Source organism: Ornithorhynchus anatinus, chromosome 4, assembly GCF_004115215.2.
Source record: "Ornithorhynchus anatinus isolate Pmale09 chromosome 4, mOrnAna1.pri.v4, whole genome shotgun sequence".
NCBI lineage: Eukaryota > Metazoa > Chordata > Mammalia > Monotremata > Ornithorhynchidae > Ornithorhynchus > Ornithorhynchus anatinus.
The window spans coordinates 30,870,528-30,882,992 of NC_041731.1; positions in this window are offsets into that span (position 1 = coordinate 30,870,528).

Genomic DNA, 12,465 nt, shown 5'->3' on the forward strand with positions numbered 1-12,465 from the left:
GAGTTAGGGTAGGTAAAAGATAATCAGGTTAGACACAGTCCACGTCCTACATGGGGCTCACAATCTTAATTCCCATTTTACATATGAGGTGCCAACAGCACAGAGAAGTTAAGTGACTCGCCCAAGGTCACAAAGCAAATAAGTGGCAGAGCCAGGTTCTTCTGACTCCCAGGCCCATGTCCTATCCACTAGGCCATGCTACTGATTGATCATCCTATTGTCATTGATAATGCTCACATGGTTCCACCATACAAAGATGGTTGGGATGAGTAGAGCTTCAGTGCTAATAGACTGACTTGTTTCTACAGATTCATTGTATAGAATCCTACCTAGCCACTGGCTGGTGAGTATAGCTATGAGTGTCACTGCTGCTTCTCCTCCAAGAATCAAATGTGACATCCATGGGGAGCTCAGGTCTTGCATTTGAGGAGAAAACTGAGTGATACTCTAGTTCCATAATCTTTCAATTTAATTTGAAATCTAATACCATGCTCTCACTACACTCTGATAGTCTTCCGGAGGGGGTGCTGGCTTTCTTGATTCAATTTTCAATCAAATAAACAATTAGTGGTACTAACTGAGCACTTACTGGGTGCAGAACACTATAGTAACACCTGGGAGAGTATAATACAGTTGGTAGGCCCAATCCCTGCCTTCCAGGAGGCTTTCTATTTCCTTCTCTATTGTTCCTCTGGTTGGTCAGACTGTTGTTTAGGTAGCAGAATTTTGTGACACCAGTTTAGTCCATGTTGCCAAAGATCTTTGATCATATTTGTGGATTCATTTGTTCAAGATGCAACATTACTTCAGTCATCTTCAGATGTATCATCTGACCTTAGCTCCTGGTTGGGTCAGCAAAGTGGTTTACAATCATTTGTAACTTTTCACAGGTGGATGTGTCTTTAGGGTGGCATTGTGGCTTATTGGATAGAGTACGAACCTAGGAGTAGGGAGAACCTGGGTTCTAAACCCGGCTTCCCATGTGTCTGCTATTGACCTTGGGCAAGTCACTTAACTTCTCTGGGTCTCAGTTACCTCATCTGTAAAATGGGGATTAAGAGGGTGAGGCCGATGTGGGGCAGGGACTGTGTTCAACCTGATTAACTTGAATCTACCCCAGCACTTAGAACAGCAGTTGGCACATAGTAAGCACTTAACAAGTACCATAATTATTACTGTTAATTTTAGGGTTCATTCAGTCAGCTACGTATAATAACTTTATATTCTATGCCATTACCGAACTTCATCATTATCATTTCATTCTACTGATGGTATTACCACATCAGGAAGCTAGGAAATGTGAGTCTGAGAATGGCTGAGAGCAATAATGAAGGAGCACCCAAAGGCAAGAGCTGCTGCCCTAGAGAAGCAGCGTGGATCAGTGGAAAGAGCACAGGCTTGGGAGTCAGAGGTCATGGGTTCAAATCCCAGGTCTGCCACTTGTCAGCTGTGTGACTGTGGGCAAGTCACTTAACTTCTCTGTGCCTCAGTTACCTCAGCTGTAAAATGGGGATGAAGACTGTGAGCCTCACGTGGGACAACCTGATTACCCTGTATGTACCCCAGCGCTTAGAACAGTGCTCTGCACATAGTAAGTGCTTAACAAATACCAACATTATTATTACCCTGATTTCACAAATATGGACAATGAGACCCAGAGTGATAAGGCCACCATCATAAAGGAAGGGCAGCTCCAACTATAGTTCCACTCAGGGCAATTCCTCTAGAATCCATGAAACTCAGGGGCTTTGCCCCTTATGGAGTGCAGGACCCCAGGCAGAGACACTCACCTGGGGCAAAAATGAGAGCTGCATGGCCCAAATAAGATCCCCATCCCTGACCCAGAGACCTACTCACCAGGGGGAGCAGGACTCTTCAGGAGGAGGGGAGGGACATGCCACCAAAGCTTGTCAGGAGAAATTGTACTTACCCACCTCTGTTATATTGTACTCTCCCAAGCACTTACTACAGTGCTCTGCACACAGAAGCTCAATAAATATGATTGATTGAGTATCCTATCGTATTGGGCTCCATAATGGGTGGAGGACAGAAGACACCTGAGGTAGGAGTTTCCCACACTGTAGCAGTGATGTCCTTATTATCTATCTCTCCATTTGAGCCAATCTCCTTTGAGTTGGACCCACTCTTCTGATGCATTCCCCCCCGCCCCATTGACTTACCACCCCCCAGGGGCTCATGAGGATTTTTGTGGGATTTCTTCCATCTTTAATCTGGTTCTGGGCCAACCAACAAGATCCAGGGTAGTTCTTGTAAATAATTCAGGAGTCCAAAACTTCATTGTTTTCAGGAAGCCAAAATTGCTCAGACTGGCTGAAGGAGAGGGAGAAAGGGAAATGTCACAGGAGACTAACAATGAATTTTCTGTGTTTTTGCTGGGAACTCTTGAAATGTCACCCGGCTCTGCCTGAGAGGTGCTTTTGTAAATTACTGAACTTTTCAGCATTTTTGAGACATACTGGGGAAGTAAATGAGTTTCTTTGTGTCTGTGATTTAGGGTTAATCCCATAACACCCACAAGGGGGAATAAAGAGGGACCAGAATTATTTAATGAAAGTCACTGCTAAAGCCTGGCCAATAACCTGTGCCTCAGAGACTTGCTTTAACGCATCTCCCCTCCCAGAAAGCTAGGCTCGTTTCTGCCACTGAACAAGGTCAGTACATTTTGAGAGGGCTTCTAGAAAGATAAGGATGGCTGTCCTGATTGGGCAAAGGGGAAATGGCAGACAGCTCCACTAGTTTCTGACCACTAGATTGTAATTAGAGAAGCAGTGTGGCTCAGAGAAGCAGCGTGGCTCAGTGGAAAGTGCACGGGCCCTGGAATCAGGACTCATGAGTTCGAATCCCAGCTCTGCCACTTGTCGGCTGTGTGACTGTGGGCAAGTCACTTAACTTCTCTGTGCCTCAGTTCCCTCATCTGTAAAATGGGGATTAAGACTGTGAGCCCCACGTGGGACAACCTGCTTCCCCTATGTCTACCCAGCGCTTAGAACAGTGCTCGGCACATAGTAAGCGCTTAACAAATACCAACATTATTATTATTATTATTAATTCTCCCACTAGATGGTAAATTCCTTGAGGACAGGGGCCACTTCTACCAACTCTAAAGCATTGTTGTCTCCCAATCAACAACAGTGCTCTAAACACAGTCAGTGCTTAATAAATACCACTGACTGACTGGGCTTCTGATGAGTCCTTGGAGAACCTGAAGGCCTCATTTTATACCAAGATTGAATCCTGATCTCTTTGTAAATTGTTTACCATGGGGAAGTCATAATAATAATAATGGTATTAAGTTCTTACTAAGTGCCAAGCACTGTTCAACATGCTGGGATAGATATAATTAGATTGGACACAGTCCATGTCCCACGAGAGGCCCCCACTGTAAATACAAAGAGTAAGATTTAATCCCCATTTTACAGATGAGGAAACTGAGGCAGAAAGAAGTTGTCAATTGCCCAAGGTTGCATAGCAGACAAATGATGGAGCTGGAATTAGAACCCAGGTCCTCTGACTCCCAGGCTAGTGTGTTCTTTCCTCTAGGCCAAGCTGCTATGTCATCCGAGAGCCAAACCAGGACTGGACTCTTGGCTTCTTGTCCATAGAGAGATAATCGGGTAACTGTAGGCAACTGACCTACATGCTCCATAGCTCTATGGCACCATCTGAAAACTGGGGACATGATAATGCCAGTCTCTCTCTCTCAGTTTTTCAAAGGAAAACAATGTGACCTAGAGGGAAGGACACAGTCCTCGGTGCCAGGAAAACCTAGATTCTAATCCAAGCTCTGTCTCTGACAAGTCACTTAACCTTATCTGTGCTTCCTTTCCTCATCTATAATATGGGAGTGATGATAATACCAACCAACAACTTTATCCTTGAGAAAATGAGAAAATGAGGGATCATTTTTGAGTACTTTGGGATAATTTATGTCATTATTAGTACTATTTATCAAGTACTTAGTTTCTTTGTTTCGGGTTGTGGTTTTTTTGGATGATTGTTAAGCGCTTACTTTGTGTCAGGCACTGTTCTAAGCACTGGGGTAGATACAAGATAGGTTGGATGCAGTCCATTTCCCAAATGGAGCCTCACAACCTTAATCCCTATCAGTTACTCAGATGAGGTAACTGAGGTACATAGAAGTTAAGTGACTTGCCCAAATTCACACAGTAGACAAGTGGCAGAGTTGGGATTAGAGCCTAGTTCCTTCTGACTCCCAGGCCTGTGCTCTATCAACTTGGCCACTCTGCTTAGTGTGGGCAAAGCACTTTACTAAGCATTGGAGAAAAGGACAGAGGTATGGTTCCCTGGCCCTTAAGGGGCTCACAATTTAAGTATGAAAGTGGGGGAGACAGACACATTAAAATAGGTTATTAATCCCCATTTATGTTATTTCAATTAGCTTTAGTGTCTTCCCCACAAAGCAAGAGAGCCAACACCAGCTTCACAGGAAGCTAAATAGTTAAATGTTCCAGTGCTATAGGGGAGGGAATTGTTGGGAAAGTGCCCACAATTAAAACCATTGTTTTGGTTTTTTACCTGAGTGACAAGTGGGGAAATAAACGCATTCTGTGTTTGCTTCTACAGACAAAAAATGTATTCTATATCAATCAATCAAATCAGGACATGCTGTATTTATAGATGTCTTAGGCACACCAGGGGATGTTATCCTGTGGCGGGAGCCATTTTCTAAATTGTATTTCTGGTTTCCAACTCCAGATCTTTTACCTCAGTACATAGGAGATGTATGAATTTATAGGAGTCTGTTTCCAGGGCTGCTGAAATAAGCACACTAAAATCTGAAAATAGTCGGATAAAGAGACTCTTGCTAATTGGCCCCAATGACGAGTGAACCTACTGCAAATGAACAAGCTGGGTAGATTAGCAGGTATTAAAAGCCGATTAAACAAATTGAAAAACACTATTTCGAGTCCCTCTTCCTGTGTATGGACAGTTCAGTCCTCACCCTGGGAGCTCTGACAATGAATGGAAAGAAGTATTTTCCTTTAACCAAGAAGTAGTGCTGCCCTTATCCAGGGAGAGGCCAGGGACAGTTGGAACTACCATCTAATTTTCCAGTTGATTATGGTTTTATTGGGCATTTTGGACTTAGGAGTGGTCCCCACACCGAGAAGAGGGTGTGTGTATGTGTGGGGGCGACTTTGGCCAATCCCCTGACCCCAAAGCTCCCCTTCCATGGGACTGAGCTTCATGAAGAAAGTCCGATTTTCTGCCTCAGCTCATGAAAACCTGGCCTGTCTTTTGGGACACCTCCTTTGGCTCCACTGCTGGGAAACAATTACGCGCTTTTCCATCTAAGCTAATAAGGAACAGCCTTCCTCTCTGGAAGAGAGCATCTCAGGAGCGAACCAAACGGGTGCCTGCTGAGCAAGCCCCGAGAAGAGATTGCAGCACAAGCAGATTTTTTAAATAGTTTTTAATTCTTTGCTTGCAGCAGAACATTAAACGATCCATTTTCTGTATATAAGGAGCTGTTTGGGCTTTTTCATCCTGCCCACCTCACTACCTCCACATCAGCAGTGCCAGATGCTTCTAAATTACAGACATCAACCACCAAACGTGGCAACCAAAATGATAAGAGGGATGGTCAGGAGTGGACAAGTATTTTCAGGAGGGCAGGCTGAATGATGAGGACTCTTCAGTCAACCAAATCCTGATGGGTGCAGGCAGGGCATATCCAAAATAGTTGTCACGGCCCACTAAAACAACAGGGGGAGGGGCATCCATTGAAGTGGTTCATCTACTTTAACCCTACACATCTCCTCCACTCAGCAGCTATATTTCTCCACCCTTACTGACTCCCATGCCCATGGTAGTGACTTCTCTATTCAGAGCACTGTTTTAAGTGCTTGGGAGAGTATATGAGAAGAAGACATAATTCCTGCTCTCAGATGCTTACTACCTACTTGGAGAGAAATGTATTAAAACACAGTTGGGAGAAAGAAGGTAAAGGAGATAGGTACAAGAATTAGTCCTTAAGGAATAGGGAATGTACAATCTGCACAAAAGGGCTATGGGAGGTAGCAAATGGGCTATTGCACAGAGTATAGTCCCAATAGTCAGGAAACTCTGGTTATAATCCCACCTCTACCACTGGCCTGCTGTGAAGCCTTGGAAAACTAGTTTAACATCTTTGTGCTGCAGTTTCTTCACCTGTAAAATGTGTAAAAGATATTTGTTCTCCCTACCTCTTTATTTTTGGAGCCCCAGGTAGGACAGGGACAATATCTGATGTAATCATTTTGTACTTGTCCCACCACTTAGCACAGTGCTTAACACATAAGTGCTTATTAAGTGCTAAAATAATCATTATTTAATACAGTAAAATAGAAACGAGTGAAGAGGGTGTAAATAAATTCTGCTAGAAATTCATATCAAAATATCAAAAAATATCAGTCATGGTACAATATTTGAACCATCAACCCCCAACCCATTAATTCCAACTGAACCAATGATTACCCTAATATAAGTTTCCCAAAATGCAAGGTCCTTCACATTGAGCAGAAATTCCCAAATATTGCTTTTAGGGCACTCAATCAAGTCTCTCCTTCTGATTTATTTCTCTGTTCTCTCACTACATCCCAATTTACACCCTTGTCTCTCTCACTTGCCCTCACTTTTCCTCTTCCATTCCAACCTGTTGCTCTTGCCCTAAACCCCAACCTGGAATTCACCTCCCCTTCAGCTTGGACAGACCACAGCTTTCCCCATCTTCACATCTCTTTCAGGAGGCTTTAAATAATCAGTTTCTAATCACCTCAGGTCATCTCCCCTAAACTGCCTCCTGAGCACTTTTGCACCTTCTTAGCACTTGTATATTCGTAAATTCCCAAAGCACTCTAGGCATACATAGATTATCTATTTTATTACTTGTATGCTCATTACAGGCAAGGAATTTACCTATCAAATGTATTATATTGCACTCTCCCAAACCCTTAGTTTGGTGTTCTGCTCATGGTAAGTACTCAGCGAATACAATTGATCCGTACATAAGTACTACCTCATGTTCACTTCCCACTTCCCTTTTTCCTTCTGTCTGCAAATGATTTTGGTGTCATTCTCCCCTGTTGAATTGTAAGAAGGCAGAGAAACAGCATGGCCCAGTGGAAAGAGTGTGGGCATAAGAGTCAGAAGGCCTGGGTTCTAATCCCAGCTTTGTCACTTGTTTGCTGTGGGATCTTGAGCAAATCACTTAACTTCTCTTTGCCTCAGTTCCCTCATCTGCAAAGTGAGGATTCAATACCTTTTCTCCTACTTATGCTGTGAGCCCCATGTGGGACATGGACTGTGTCCAACATGATTAGCATGTATCTAGCCCAGCTATACAGTAATCGGTATATGGTGAGAGCTTAACAAATGCCACAGATTATCATTATTATTATTATCAATATTATAATTATTCATGTCCCCTAACTCTAGGATATGCTCATAATTAATGCACCCTGCACAGAGAAAGTGCTAAGGAAAGAGCATGGGCTTTGGAGTCAGGGCTCATGAGTTCGAATCCCAGCTCTGCCACTTGTCGGCTGTGTGACTGTGGGCAAGTCACTTAACTTCTCTGTGCCTCAGTTCCCTCATCTGTAAAATGGGGATTAAGACTGTGAGCCCCACATGGGACAACCCGATTCCCCTTTGTCTACCCCAGCGCTTAGAACAGTGCTCGGCACATAGTAAGCGCTTAACAAATACCAACATTATTATTATTATTATTATTACTATATTGAGTGATTTATGAATTGACCTTCAGGAATACAAACAACACATTATTGTCTACCTGGGAGTATATATTGGGCCACATAGGACTGGACATTTGAAAAACCATTTTGATGTACATTCTTTGAAGCCTGACTGATGACTGATATTTTCACCAAATGTCCATTTCCTGCCTGGCTTCTTTCCCCAGGGTTCTGCCTGTGATGGTGCGATATCTTCCTTCCCCTTGCTGGGAGTGAATGGGTTTGCTGGTCTCTGCTCACATGGATTAAGTATGGGAGAATGGTGGGAAAAACTACCTGCTTCCTTATCAAATCCTAGTTTAGTTGGAACCAGAGATCTGTATTTGGAATATGACTCAGCCTGATGTCTTTTATATAATCTCAGCCCTGTGCTTAATGATGTAAACTGTGCTAATAACTCTGGGTCATCTGTCTGGGGAACACTGATAAGGAATTGAAAATTATGCATCATATTAGGTGTAATCTACCACCAGATATTGTTAGTGTGAGGCTCCCAGTCTTCTTGATTCCCTCCTGGCTTTCCAGCTATTGGTACACAGTGAATTCTCTCTCCTTTCTCTCTCCACCAGCCCCAAGGCGGGCAGGAGGCAATCATTCATTCAATGATTTATTGAGCGCTTACTGTGTGTAGAGCACTGTGCTAAGCTCTTGAAAGAATTAGTACAACAATAGAAATATTCCTTGCCCACAGTTAGCTTACTGATTGATGTTCCAGATCTGATCCTAGCTAATAGCACTTCTCCCAGCACCATGATAATGACATCTGTGCCTCAGGAAGATGGTAAAAGAGGCGAAGATATCACTAGAATGCAAGTTGTGTCTTGCACCACTACTTAATTATAATAATTGTGGTATTTGTTAAGCACTTTCTATGTGCCAAGCACTGTACTAAGTGGACACAAGCTAAACAGGTTGGACACAGTCCCTGTCCCACATGGGACTCACAGTCTCAATCCCCATTTTACAGATGAGGTAACTGAGGCAGAGAGAAATGAAATGACTTGCCTGAAGTCACACAGCAGACACGTGGCAGAGCCAGGAATAGAACCATTGGCCTTCTGACTAACAGGCCCCTGCTCTATCTGCCACACCGTGCTGCTTCTCTACTTTAATCACTTTGGTAGCTAGATGATCTTCTGAATCACTGGTCTACCTGGGATGTCTGTGAGGTGATACAGGTGGTAAGATATGGAATATGCTCACATCTCTGAGAATTCACCTGATGAAAAGAGAGAACTGTGTGATGTGTTTGCCGTTCCTGGAGCACAGTCTCGAGTGACTCATCCAGCAGAAAGGAGTGCCTATCTAGTTCTGAGAATGCAACTGTTGATCAGTGGTATTTACTGAGCGATTACAATTTGCAGAGCACTGTACTAAGCACTTGGGAGAGTACAATGCAATTAATGGACATATTCTCTGCCCATAACAAGCTTACAGTCTAGAGAGGGAGGCAGACATATGAATAAATAATTGACAGTACATAATTTAAATGTTTCTATCTAAGTGTTGTGGGGTTGGGGTAAACATCAAATGTCCAAAGGACACAGTTTCAAGTGCATAGATGACCCAGGTTTAGTGCCAAATTATCCTTCAGATGGGGGTTCTTTGAGACCTGAGGACGATCTGGTCCAATCAATCAGTGGTATTTATTGAGCACTTACTATCTGCAGAGCAGTGTTTGATGTTCTTGGGAGTGTACAACAGAGCTGGCAGACATGTTCCTTGCCTACAAGGAGCTTACAATCTAGAGGAGAACTTTTGTTCTTGAAAACAACAGTTAAGATGAAAGATGTATAATAGCTGTAAAACTGGGAATGGATGAGATGTGTCCCAAAATAGCATTATTGGTGTTCTTGGCCTTGTTTTGCTGAGATGGAACCATCATGAAATGAACTGCATTGGTTCTAGGCCATCTCTTGCCTTTATTCTTTTCATTTTTTATTTCCTCCATTTTGTTTTGTGTTTAAGTATTGTACATAGTAATAATAACTGTGGTACTTTTTAAGCACTTAATATATGCCAAGCACTATAACGAGTGCTGGGGAAAAGCAAGATAATCAGGTTCCACATGGGGCTCACAGTCTAAGTAGGAGGGAGAACAGGTGTTGAATCCCCATTTTGCAGATACGGGAACTGAGTCATAGAGAAGTTAAGTGACTTGCCCAAAGTCACTTACAAAGTAAGTAGTGGAGTTGGATTAGAATTCAGGTCCTCTGACTCCCAGGCCTGTGCTCTTTCCACTAGGCCATACTGCTTCTCAGTTTATTTAGTCGATTCTTCTGTCTTCCCCAGTAGAACCTAAACCTCTGAGAGACAGGGTCTATTGCTTTTCCATGGTCTCTGTTCATGGAACTTTGTGTGGGGCTCTGCAGGCAGCAGGTGCTGAATTCTAGGTGACTGACTGAAGCGGGACATGGGGTGTCCGATAGACTGCCAGTGTGCACAGATAGATTTCTCTCTACAGCTTTCCTGGAATATCAGAATTGGCTGGGGCTAATCAGGGAATGCTTTGGCAAAGAGAAGCAGTGGTGCCTAGTGGAAAAAGCACAGGCCTTAGAGACAGAGGACCTGGGTTCTAATCCTATTCCTCCAGTTGTCTGCTGTATGACCTGGGGCAAGTGATTCAACCTCAGTTATATCATCAGTAAAAGTGGTATTGAAACTGTAAGGTCTGTATGAGACATGGACTGTGTCCAATTTGATTAGCCTGTATCTGCCCCAGAGCTTAGTACAGTGCCTGGCACAAGGTAAGCACTTCACAAATACCATAAAAAAATAAAATAGAAAGGATTGACTGACTTGACCTTTGGAGGGCTCTCCAGGACTTGTCAGCTGGGTAAAGATATAGAAAGCTCACACCTAAGGAGTCAGGGGCATATGATGAAGAGGACTTGAAAATGTAAGGAAAACAGTAACTGTAGCAGATTTCAGGGGTATGGCATATCTAACTCCTTTTGTACCGGAAGCCTTTGATTCCCCTTGATTATCTCAGAATCTTATTTTTACATTGTGGGGCACTTAAAAAGGAAGATGTGATTTGATAAATAAAATCCTCTGGAGTTCCTATCTGGTGCTAAGAATAAGCCCTTCTGGTAGTACTACCTGGGAAATGGTTTAGATGGATGAATTTGATTGACATCAGCCTCTAGGAGAACTGAATAATGACAGAGAATTTGAGTTTACAGGCAAATTGTATTCACACCAAATGGAACTGAATCCTTGAACCCTAAGGTGCAGTTTGCAACTGAAACCCTCCTTTGTATTGGGTGAAGGATTTCTCCGCCTTCTCTTTCATGCTCTTTGTGCTAATTTCATGCCCTATTATTTAGGAAGAAAAGAGCAAGTAAAATTAATTATTTAATGACTTTGATGACATAATTTCAAAAATTTGAATTTGGTGACATTTGTCAACATCCAGCACCACTGAAGCTAATTCTGAGCCATGGCTATTGCCAACAGTGGGATTTGAGATCATTTTTTTTTTTCTGCGAGTTTCAATATTTGATTTATTGATGCACAGGAAATAATTATATTTATTGTTTACTATGTGCAGAGCACCATACTAAGTGTTTGGAAGAAAATATACAGGTGGGAATTAGACATGGACCCTGTCCCTCTGGCAGCTCATAATCTAAAAATTAAAAGGGGTAAAAGGGACTGGTGACAGATACATGAGAGATAAAACAAAAAACTAAGATGATACAAAAGCCAAAACCAAACTCAGTAGGGTGCTGTGGCTAAAGGAGCGGAATTTCAGACTCCTTGTGGTTCAGCATTCACATTTACAACAGTGGCCACAGTGACTCCTCCAGGAGCGGCCACTGTGGTCTGCCCAAGGTTTTGTGGAAGCGGCTCCAGGCTGTGGCTATTTTTCTCTTTTCTACTGGGGTAGTGTAGGGCAGGTTGGGGTGGTGATTCCTCAATAATGTGGAGGAGAGACATTATGGGATACCAGAAAGACAGCATGGTGGTGCCTTAGAGGATGATGCCCTGAGTTGGGACCAGTTCTTTATATCCTGAGTCTAAATACACATGTATAAGCATATGGGATTTTTATAAAATTCTTGACAGGCTTTTAAACATTAATAACTTTTTAATCCATGGGTAAGGAACATGTCTGCTAATTTTGTTGTAGTGTACTCTCCCAAGTACTTAGTTCAGTGCTCTGCACATAGGAAGTGCTTAATACATATGATCGAATGATTCTTTCCCTCTTTCCTTCTCCTTTCCTCTTTTTTTTTTTAATGATAGTTGTTAAGCTCTTACTATGTATGCTCTGGGCACTGAATTAAGCACTGGGGTAGAAAAAAGCTACTCAGGTTGGACACAGTCCCTGCCCCAACACAGGGCTCACTATCTTAACCCTCATTTATAGATGAGGGAATTGAGGCACAGAGAAGTGAAATGACTTACCCAAGGTTCCACAGCAAACAAGTAGAAGAGCTGGGATTAGAAACCCGTTCTCTGACTCCTAGGTCCGTGATCTTTCCACTAGATTATGCTGCCTCTCTACCTTCTTACAATTTAACAGGGGAGATAGACACTAAAATCATTTGCAGACAGGAGGAAGAAGGAAAGTTGTAAATGAACATGACTTAGTACTTATGTATCAATCTATTGTATTCATCGAGCAGTTACTGTGTGCAGAACACTTCAGTAAGCATTGAGGAGTGTATAAGAATAACATAGT